Below are 11,281 nucleotides of genomic sequence, written 5' to 3'. Positions count from 1 at the left end.
GTCAATGTGGTAACTGCAATCCTGCAAATGGACAACCATTCTGGAAAATTCAATAAAGCCAGAATTATGAAGTACAACCTTAAAGAAAAGTCTATAAACTAATTTATTTGTCTATCTGCCTCTTTTTCCTATTTTGTGACATTCTGTCTTTTCTCTGGTATTTTAAGGGATTAACTTACCAAAACCCCTATATTTAAATCTTCAAATTGAAAATGCTTTGACCCAAATCTAAGTGTGACTAAATATTCATAATAAACTAACATTTGTCAAATATTATCAAATTGAAAAAATGTTTTCTTTTTTTAATCACAAACTTGTAAAAAAAATAATGATAATATAAAAGTAGATTTCTTAAAAACATTTTCATATAAAAAGGGGGGTGCCTACTAAATAAAAAACATACTTAAAATGTAGATAAAAAAATAAAAAGAATATATAAAATATATATAAAATATATATTATATAAAAATATATTGCCAACCAAAACATATATTAATCATGTAAGGAAGGAAAACCTATATAGTATATTTAAAACTATGATTCAAATTCCTTATTTTTAATATTACAAATTATTTGAATTTAATTTACCAGTAACGGAGAAAGCTGTTTTATAGACATGTGTGATTCATTTCGGTCCGAATTAAAATTCGGGCGAATTTCGGTTAATTCGGACATTTGGGTGCTTCCGAATGTCCGAATAGCTGAATTGCCGAAGTGCCGAATAGCTGAATTGCCAAAGTGCCGAATTGCCGAAGTTCCGAAGTGCCGAATTGCCGAAGTGCCGAAATTACCGAATTTCCGAAGTGTAGTAATGCCGAATTGCTGAGGTGCCGAATTGCTGAAGTACCGAAGTTCCGAAGTTGCCGAAGTTCCGAGGTGTCAAAGTGCCGATGTTCCAAAGTTCCGAAGCACAGTATTGCCTAAGTACTAATATACTTAACCAGTGAAAGAAGAAGAATGTTACACTGTATACAATTTCAAATAAAAAGTATACAAACATAGACAAGATTCAGCTGTAAGCATTTGCAACACTTACTTAGCCAGTCATGTAATGACAGGAATGAATACGTAGATAACTCCCTAATTCCCACGGTATTAGGGAGCTATCTACTAAAAGGCTGAAAGACCTAAATTGGTCTTTCAACCAAATTTACTAATACTAAGTAAAGATTACTTAGTATTAGTAAATTATGCCCCTACTCGCTATACCGCGAGTAGGGGCATGTCTTTTTTTGGTAAATATGGTTTTTATTCGGTTTTGTAATGATGAAGGCAAGATACATTGAGACTCACAGGTCTCTATTAGTGTCTCAAACATACCAGTCAAAGCGCAACATACGCAAAAAAACATTTGCGTGACAAAGTTATTATGTGGGTGCACATGCCCTCATTAGTAGTGGGATCACATTTTCCTTCTATCTTCAACATAGAACATTTCCTAAGCTGGTTTAGCGCTTATTCACTTGCATAGTTAACTGAGGGTTCCTATCTACGATTAATAGTTCCCAAGAGCTCCCTGACCCCCATGAGGAACCGCATTTCCACAATAGCAACGGACGCACAGGTCCCCTTCATTGCATGGTTAATTCGCTTACTAGACTGTTGTGCCGTACGTTTGCTGACAATAGTAACTGTGTATTGCTGACTACATCTAGTGGCGTTTTGGTAGTCTCGGAGTTCCCTGTGCGTTATATCGCCGATGTAAAAGTGTAGTCTGAAGAATAAGACTCATGAGTCTTTCCAGAGTGCGGTGATGCAGGGCAGTGTTGGGCCTAGCTGATCTGTGTTATCTTGTAAGGAACCCTCTGGACATTAATGGAGTCATGAATAATGGCCACCCTCTCGGGTGTGAGTTGGGCTGAAGTAGTGTTGCTCAACATTCTTGAATGTGTGTGGGTGTTTGGCGGTTGTGTGCCTGTGGTCGTGGATGCGTAGTTGGGGTGTATTAGTTGTGACATTCGGTGGTGTATCCTTCTCCCTCCCCTACTGTGTTCTTGCCTTTTATGGTTTCTTTTCTTTTTTTTTCTCTCTCTCTCCTTCCCCCCCGACCTCTCCCCTCCCAGGGCTGCGCAGCTGTCGGGGGTCATCACTGCGTGTCTTCCCCTCTGTCTTGGGTTGGGTATGTGGTCGTGCGTGGAAGTGTGCAGGGTTTTGTGTGCCTACTTCACAAGGGGCCGTCTCTCTAGCTTCGCCCTCCGAGTCTGTGAGTTCATGCCCTGCCACCTTCCCGGGGCGAGTGTGATAGGTACCCTGGATAGCTCCTTACTCTCAGGTAGTGCTATGGTTCACTTGTTTATATAGCCGGGATTTCTCCAGCTATGTCTCAGGGGTGTTCCTTCCATCTGTGTGTGGTATTTCCCTGTGGTTTATGTGGTGCGGCTGGGGTATAAATGGGGGAACATGTGTAAAGGTTTGGGGTGAGCGGGGGTGGAGCGACAGGTCACCCGACGCGCCCGGGCTCCTTTCCCCGGCTCTCGCATCCGTGTTCACCGCATTCACCATGGCTGCCACATCTCTGTATGTTTTTCCCCTCGCCCCTGTAGTTCCGCAATCATGGATTCCGCCTTTTGTATTTCTTCATCTTTGTGTCTCCACTGTCTCACTGTCGGTGGGTTAGTAGCCTTCCACAGTAGCGGTATTAGTGCTTTTGCTACATTAAGTAGGTGTCGCAGTATGGATCTTTTGTATACCGAGAGCGGATTTTCAGTATGGTGGATTAGAGCCAAGTCAACAGTCAGGTGCGTGGGTTCCCCGAGGATGATCTCTATTTCAGTCTCAATGCCTTCCCAGGTGTAAAACAATAGTAAAAAAGGTTGCGCCACAAAATACAAAGTAAAAATGTAAGTAATGGAAAAGTAGTAGTTAAAAAGTCTTTTAATAAAAGATAGCAAAGTCCAAGTAAAAGCAGTCCAAATGGTTAATCCTTACGTATGATCTTGAGATCTTCAAGTGTGATAACGTTTCCACTTATATGAAAAAATAAAAGACAGGGACAAATAATAGTGCAGTATGTATGGCTCAAAAATGGGCATAGAAAGTAATGATGGTAGAGAACTCACATTTACAAGAGCTTTTAATCCAGTTCTGGGGTAAAGCGCGTACAGTGGTATAATCCCCACTTGTGGGATATGTCGTGGGTATCTCTCCATTTCTGATGTCCAATTCTCAAATAAAGAAAGAAAGCAGCCAATAGTGCTCACCGTATAATAATGTAGGTAAAGGTGAAAAATAAAACGTACTTACAAATAGTTGAAGGGTGGGCCCTATATAAATGTAGGAGAAATAATAGGGACAGATAAGGGGATAACCCTAAATTAGTAAATGCAAGAAAACAAGAGAAAAGTGCTGTCCCTGTTTAATGTAAAAGAAAATCGATAAAATCCTTTATTGAATAAATCTACGAACACACACTTATGGTAGCGAGGTTATTGGTCACCACTGCCGCAGTAATGGATAACTGAGACAGAAAAGATGACTCAAACTTAAAATGCTAAGTGAGGAGTATGTACAAACGGGGAGTGAAGGAACAAAATAAGTGGACAAAAAACGGGGGCACAAATCACCATGAGAGGTGAAGTAGATATGTCCCCAAAATTGTAGCTGTACAGTGTGCACGATACAATTGCAAGAGTAGCAAAAATATAATGTATTAGTGCAGTCTAACAATATCTATTTGGATTCCAAGAAGTAGATCCGATATATAAGTAGATCCGATATATACATCCATTTTTAATATTTCTGCAATGTTTGCTCAGTCTTATCTTTAAGCACCTTGTGGTCATCCCCACATATTGGAGACCACATGGGCAGTCAAGCAGATAAATAACATTTTTCGTATTGCAACAGATAAAATCATAAATATTATACACATTATTGGTTATATTAGACATAAATTGAGTAACTTTAGATGGGACAGAAGGGTCTGTGGTTGTGCATACTATACATTGTTTACATTTAAAAAAGCCCTTTGTCTGAGGAAAAAAAGAAGAACATTTTTTAGTCGGGGATTTCTTAGTAAAATTGGTGGTTAGAATTGATTTAAAATTGGGTGCTCCTCTAAAAACAATATGTGGGTGTGTTGGTAAAATAGGATTAAGTATCTCATCATGTTTGAGTATATGCCAATGTTTTTTTTATAAATCTTTTGACATTATTACTTTTATTGTTGAAATTAAAAATGACCGGAAGGGATATAGATTCATTTTTTTTCTTTGTTTTTATAGATCAGGAGGGATTTGCATTCTTTTTGTTTTACTGTGTTGATTGTATAATTTAAATCTGATTCTGAATAATTTTTTTCAATAAATTTATTTTTTAAAAGGTCTGCTTGTTCATTAAAGTCGTTGATTTCGGAGCAATTTCTGCGAAGTCGCAAGAATTGACTTTTAGGGGCACTTTCTAGCCATGGCTTATAATAACAGCTCGATTTATCTATCGCCGTATTAGCGCTCACTTTTTAAAAAAAATGTTTTAGTTTGGAGTTGTCCTTTTTTGATAAAAATATTTAGATCTAAAAAATTAATAGATTCCTTGCTGTATTCGTGTGTAAGACTAATACCCCTATTATTAATATTTAAATGATTGATAAAAGCAACAAGGGTATCTTCTGTACCATCCCAGATAAAAAATAGGTCATCTATATACCTGAAATATGAGACTAGGTTTGCCCGCCATATATGATTACCCCAAATGGCTTGGGTTTCCCAGTCTGCCATAAATAAATTGGCATAGCTAGGGGCAAACCTAGTCCCCATAGCAGTACCTCTCTTTTGTAAGTAAAAATAATCTAAAAACCAAAAATAATTGTTTTTTAAAATAATATTAATGCCTTCTATTATAAAATCTATTTGGATTGCAGGAATTTTTGCTTCTGAAGCTAACATTTCTCTAACAGCCTGACATCCGATATCATGGGGAATAATGGTATAAAGTGACTGGACGTCACAGGTAACTAATATAAAATTGGATTGCCAAGTAAAATTATTTTAAAATTTTAAAAGTGACATAGAGTCATTTAAATAGGATTTCATACGTTTGACAGAAGGCTGGAGAAGGGTATCAATATATTGGGAAAGGTTGCATAAAAGAGAACCTATCCCAGAGACAATTGGTCTACCTGGGGGGTGGTGTTCATTCTTATGAATTTTGGGGAGAAGATAAATTACAGGGGTGATGGGGAACTCTTTGTTTAAAAAATAAAATTATTGTTTATTTAAAATATTTAAGTTTAATCCTTTATTTAAAAAAGTGGATAAAATTACTTGTATATTTTTTGAGGGATCAGATGTAAGTTTTTCATATACATTTGTATCATTCAGTTGTCTATGGGCTTTGTCTATATACATTTTACTGGACTGTATAACTACTCCACCACCTTTATCGGCTGATTTTATTACAATTTCTTTATCTTTTTGTAATTCTTTAATAGCCTTCCTTTCAGCATTTGTAAGGTTATTGGGATCATATTTCTTGTATTTGATTTTTTCCAAGATCTTTTTGAACAAGTTTTTCAAATAAGATCAAAGGGGCTGATTTGCAGTGGGATGGGTAGAATTTAGATTTTTCTCTAAGGTGTGTATTTATGAAGGGGCCATTGTTTATTTGTGGTGAAGGGAGTGGGGTAGAGATTTCATCGCTTTTACTTATAAAAAATCTTTTGAGTGTAGCTTTTCTAACAAATTTGTTTACATCAAGAAAAGCTTGGAATGAATTAAATGAAGAAGTGGGAGCAAATTTAAGACCTTTGTTGAGGACAGACAATTGAGCAGCGGATAAAACTTTATGTGAGAGATTAAAAATACCATTGTAAGAGTCTTTAGGGGGTATTATTAGCTTCCCAATCTTTCTCTTTTGTTCCCGTCTTCCACTTCGTCTTCCTCTATACTTAAAATTATTTTTTGGGAACGTGATGGGTGTGGCGTCTGGGCTAGTGAGGGCTGGTGGGTACGTATTTCTAAAAAATTATCCTCATTATCAAAATCTGAATCAACTGAAAATAGTTGATACCTATTAGGGTGATTTGGGATGGTGGGTGACTTGGAGTAATTGGAATATTCATTGTGGTCATTTGTGTATCTTGATCTTTGGGGTTTTGGTGAGAAGTTGAAACCAGAGGAATTGTGGTATTTGGGGGATTGTGGTACAGAATTGTAAGTGTGATGAAAAGGTTTTCTTTGCTTCTAAGAAGGTAATTGATATGTGTTGGTATTGCTTTGATAAGGTAATTTGGAAGGGGCGTGATATCGGTGGACTGCAGTTTTTGTAGGTCTTATTGTGGATGGGGACTGATAGTGAGATTTCCGTGTAGCATAGTTTTGATATTTAGAGGGTTGTTGGTATGTTGTGTTGTTGTAGGAGTTGGAGTGAGTATACATACCGTCCGGGGCAGCTTCGGCCGTGGTTCCCCCAGTAGTCTTGGGATACGCGGGTCTAGGTCAGGTTGTGGCCCGTGTTTAACCGGAGAAGTGATAAATGTCTATTTCTAGGTGACTGGTGTGTCTCTCCGCCCACTTGGTGTATTGCTCCGTGCATGCACTATGTGAGTGCTAGTTCTTGGCTATCATGGGCACCTCCCATGGGATCTAGGTCATCAGCGTCTATAATGGGTTTAGTCAGTCTCTCGTGCTCCTCCAGGGGGGACACACATCCATCTCCGTCTGTGTTGTCATAGATACATGCAGTGGTGTACAGTCGCTCAGTGAGCCGTCGGTCTTGAGGAAGGGGGGCGAGGTTAAGTCGTGTAGGAATAGGTTGTGTCTTTCCTATCGGTCTTGTTGGTGCGTGTCCAGGGTTTGCATCAGCTAGTGGCGTTGAGCGTCTGCGTGTCCCGTGTTGCATTCCCCTAATAGGACATTTATATCGCCCAGGTCTGTGTTTGTCTTTTTTCCGGGGATGCCTGACCTAGCTATTGCTGCCCAGGCTTGTTGGGTCCCCTGTTGTCTAGGTCTTCTGCCTGCCATCTTAGGTTTAGCAAAATGGTACCTTGTCTGGTAATCGCTGTGTTGTGTGCCTCCAATCTGCCTTGCGTCATCTGCTCCGCGGCTTCCAGTGCTTGGATGCGGTTTCCCTGTGCTGCAATGTCGCTTCCAAGCAGTGCCACTTCCATGTGGATCGCCTCATGGAGAGTGTCGGAGGTACTTTTCAGGTCGGTTTTGGTGACCATAGAGCTGGTTAGGGCTCTAATGTCGGCCCGTATGTCAGCCAGAGAGAGTGTCTGTTCTTCCGGTGCATGTTGCGCGGCCTGGTTGTCGGCCATCTTGGGATCCTGGGTGTCGCGTGCGGACCTGCTCGGCATTCTCAAATAGCAGTCCAGCAAGCAGGGTCTCTGAGTGCCCTGTTGTCCCCTCGGAGTTTGGTGGGTATCTGGGCATTTAGTTCGCCCCATTTAGGAGGTGCTTTTCGCTGTATGTGCGCTTATTTTCGCTTCGTGGGATGGAGCTCACAGTTTAGTCAGCCATCTCCATCGGAGTCCAGGCCACGCCCCCGGGGCATGTCTTTTAAACAGTGAGCAGCCGGAGGATGCTCACTGTAAAAAAAAAAAGGTTCCCTCTCCTGAGCCCCCACATGCGATGTGCGAGTGGGGGCTTTTAAACTAAAGGGGGGACCTATTGCCCCCCCCCCCCGGCCCCAAAGTAAAAAAAGCAGGGAGGACCTATTGTCCTCCCCACCGGCCCCCACCCCTGAGCGGTGGGTGGGGGCCCTAAATAAAAATTGGCCGGGGGGCCTAATGTCCTCCCCCCTGACCCTCACCCTTGAGCGGTGGGTGGGGATTAAATCCACCAATCAGAGTGCTCTGAGCCTAATTGCAGGGTTCAGTCTGCGCGAAGCCCTTGCCTGGTGAAGATGGATTTTTTTTTTTGCGCTCATTTTTTTTTTTTTTTATTGCGTCGGTTATTATGGATTTTTATTTGCCCTTTTTTGGGGCTGAAAAAATAAGATTTTAGAAGAAAGAAAACATAAAATGGTAAGTTAATTTAAATTTTTTACAGGTATTTAGTTAAAGGTCCCCCCCCCCCAACTATTTTTAAGGTGAGGGGGATAGGTAGGAGTTTATTTTTGGTGGGAGAGGGTGACTAGGGGTTTGGGAACCCCTAGTCACCTGGGGGAGGGGGGATACATTTTCATTTAGGGCCCCCACCCACCGCTCAGGGGTGGGTGCCAGTGGGGAGGACATTAGGTCCCCCCTTATTCTTTTTTTAGGGCCGCCAACCCACCACTCAGGGGTGGGGGCCAGGGGAGAGGACATTAGGCCCCCCCTTATTCTTCTTTAGGGCCCCCAACCACTGCTCAGGGATGGGGGCCAGGGGGGAAAACATTGGGTCCTCCCCCAATTTGTATTTAGGGCCCCTACCCACCGCTCAGGGGTGGAGGCCAGGTGGGAGGACAATAGGTCCCCCCCTTATTCTTGTTTAGGGCCCCCACCCACCGCTCAGGGGTGGGGGCCAGGGGGAGGACAATAGGTCACCCCCCACAATTTGTATTTAGGGCCCCCACCCGCCGCTCAGGGTTGGGGGCCAGGGGGAGGACAATAGGTCCCCCCCTTATTTTTGTTTAGGGCCCCCACCCACCACTCAGGGGTGGGGGCAAGGGAGGAGGACATTAGGTCCCCCCCATATTCTTATTTAGGGCCCCCACCCACCGCTCAGGGGTGGGGGCCAGGGGGGAGGACAATAGGTCCCCCCCAATTTGTATTTAGGGCCCCCACCCGCCGCTCAGGGGTTGGTGCCAGGGGGAGGCCATTAGGTCCCTCCTTATTCTTGTTAAGGGCTCCCACCCACCACTCAGGGGTGGGGGCCAGGGGGAGGACATTAGGTCCCCCCACTTATTCTTGTTTAGGGCCCCCACCCACCGCTCAGAGGTGGGGGCCAGGGGGGAGGACAATAGGTCCCCCCCCCTTATTCTTGTTTAGAGCCCCCACCCACCGCTCAGGGGTGGGGACCAGGGGGAGAACATTAGGTCCCCCCAATTTGTATTTAGGGCCCCCACCCACCGCTCAGGGGTGGGGGCCAGGGGGGAGGACAATAGGTCCCCCCCTTATTCTTGTTTAGAGCCCCCACCCACCACTCAGGGTTAGGGGTCAGGGGGGAGGACAATAGGTGGGAATTAGGGAGTTATCTACCAAGCGGCTGCAAGAAAGGTCCCGAAATGCCGGAATTCTGAAGTTGCCGAAGTTCCGAAGTTGCTGAGGTTCCGAAGTGACGAAGTTCCGAAGTGTCTAAGATCTGAAGTGTCTAATATCCGAAGTTGCCGAAGTTGCCGAAGTTCCGAAGTGCCGAAGTTCCGAAGTGTTCAAGTGCCGAAGTGCCGAAGTGTCGAAGTGCTGAATTTCGGAATGCCAACCCGAGCCGAATATTTTCCCCATGCACATGCCTACTGTTTTACAACTGTTCGCCCTCTCACCTAATCTTGTCAGGTGCTGGATCTTCTGTATAGGCAGCTTTACAGAGGGGCAGAAGCCAGATGTCAGTCCTGCCACTCAGTGATTGAAGGCATCAGTTGATCTTTCTCATCCAATGATTGAGTTTCTGAGCATCGAAAGTTGAACATAACTGACAGTAGCCATCCTGTAACTCTTGTTCCGGGCTGGTTGATGACACCCCATGATGCTGCCAGAGGTGGAGTTACACATCCCACATTAAAGGGATTAAACTTGATATGTGTAGCATTTCAAAACACTGCACATACAGACTATAGGTATCATGACTATAAGCTGATTTGAGCAGGGTCCTCTTCAACCTATCGTTCCTGTAAGTTTTTAGTAATTGTCCTATTTATAGTTAAATCCCCCCTTCTTATCTGTTGGCGCTATTTAAATGACAATAATAATAATGACAGCTTCATAATAGTTGACGTGGTCATGGTGCTTGGAGCAATCCTTTAACCCCTTAAGGACCAAACTTCTGGAATAAAAGGGAATCATGACATGTCACACATGTCGTGTGTCCTTAAGGGGTTAAATATACATGGAGTATATGTTCATTTGAAATTTTAATCACTAGTATTTTTATACATACAGGTACTCCTCACTTACCAACCCCGTTCCATTCTTATGACCTGGTCGAAGAACGAATTGGTCGGAAAGTGAGGAGTTGAGGGATTCCCTGCTAGAGAGCTGGTCGTAAATAAGAGCCGTCGTAAAACAGGTAGGACGTAAAATAAGGACCACCTGTATTGAATCAGTTTTATGATGTATTGTCATTATTTTTTTGTAGTTTACATAGCATTTTTTTTTCCATTCCTACAGCAACAAGTGTTATTTTTTGACTTTTAAGTCTTATTAGTGTGAGCCTGGAACATGTATGCTTTTTGTATATGTTTAGCTGCCACCATAGAGGTAAATTTATCAATGAATTATTTTAATAGGTAGGTTTACCTTGTTCCATCTTGTACCATCTAGTCCAGCATCAAAGCAATCAGGGAGAGTTCCTAAAGTCTCATGTTTTTCTCATCTGGGGGTTCATGTCTCACTGACATCATTTCACTGGATTTCCCGGACAGGGGAATGTAGCATTTTGAGACTGTGTGTTTTACAATACAATAACCACAAGGATGAGAGATTATATTAACCTTTGGATTCTAAATGTCTATTACTTTACTAAGTACTTTGCAAATAGAAAATTCCAGAATCCCTGTCTCATGGTGAATGAACATTCTTCTTCACCGAAGTTCCTGTTGAAATTCAGAATCTACTTTCTGCTGCCTACAAGTCATTTCAGTCATCTCAGACAGATGTTGCACATGGAGCACCGTATGATGTGTTTTTCCTTTATCTTTCATCCTGCGGCTTGTGGTTTTCTCTTTTGACTGCTATCAGCATCATTACAGACTCATATATGAAATTGACCTGGGAATAATCCTAGGTTTTCTCTTCTACTGTGGATCTTATATCACTTTATGTTACGAGAAGATTCAATGTTAATTCTTAATAGATGTCCTCTCAAAATAAAGAATACATTACACTGATACATACTTTGTTTATGCACGGTCGAAATCCACAGACAGACCAATGGAAAGACAGGTGACAGATAGATAGATAGATAGATAGATAGATAGATAGATAGATTTTTACAAGCTTAATTAATATTAACATTTTTTGTAGCTTATATCTCTTGTTGGATCAAGTTCAGAATCTAGGTGATTACGTTTTTAAGGAGTTAATGAAGGAGCTACTACCCCAAAAAAGATACTTTCATTGATCTGATAGTCCAACTAATTTATTATTTGTTTTGTTTTTCAAAAATGTGGATAAAATCCCTATTCCTTATTTCTTGGCGTGTTTCAT

Source organism: Pelobates fuscus, chromosome 4 (genome assembly GCF_036172605.1).
Source record: "Pelobates fuscus isolate aPelFus1 chromosome 4, aPelFus1.pri, whole genome shotgun sequence".
Classification (NCBI taxonomy): Eukaryota; Metazoa; Chordata; class Amphibia; order Anura; family Pelobatidae; genus Pelobates; species Pelobates fuscus.
Note: the sequence above shows the minus strand (reverse complement) of the source record.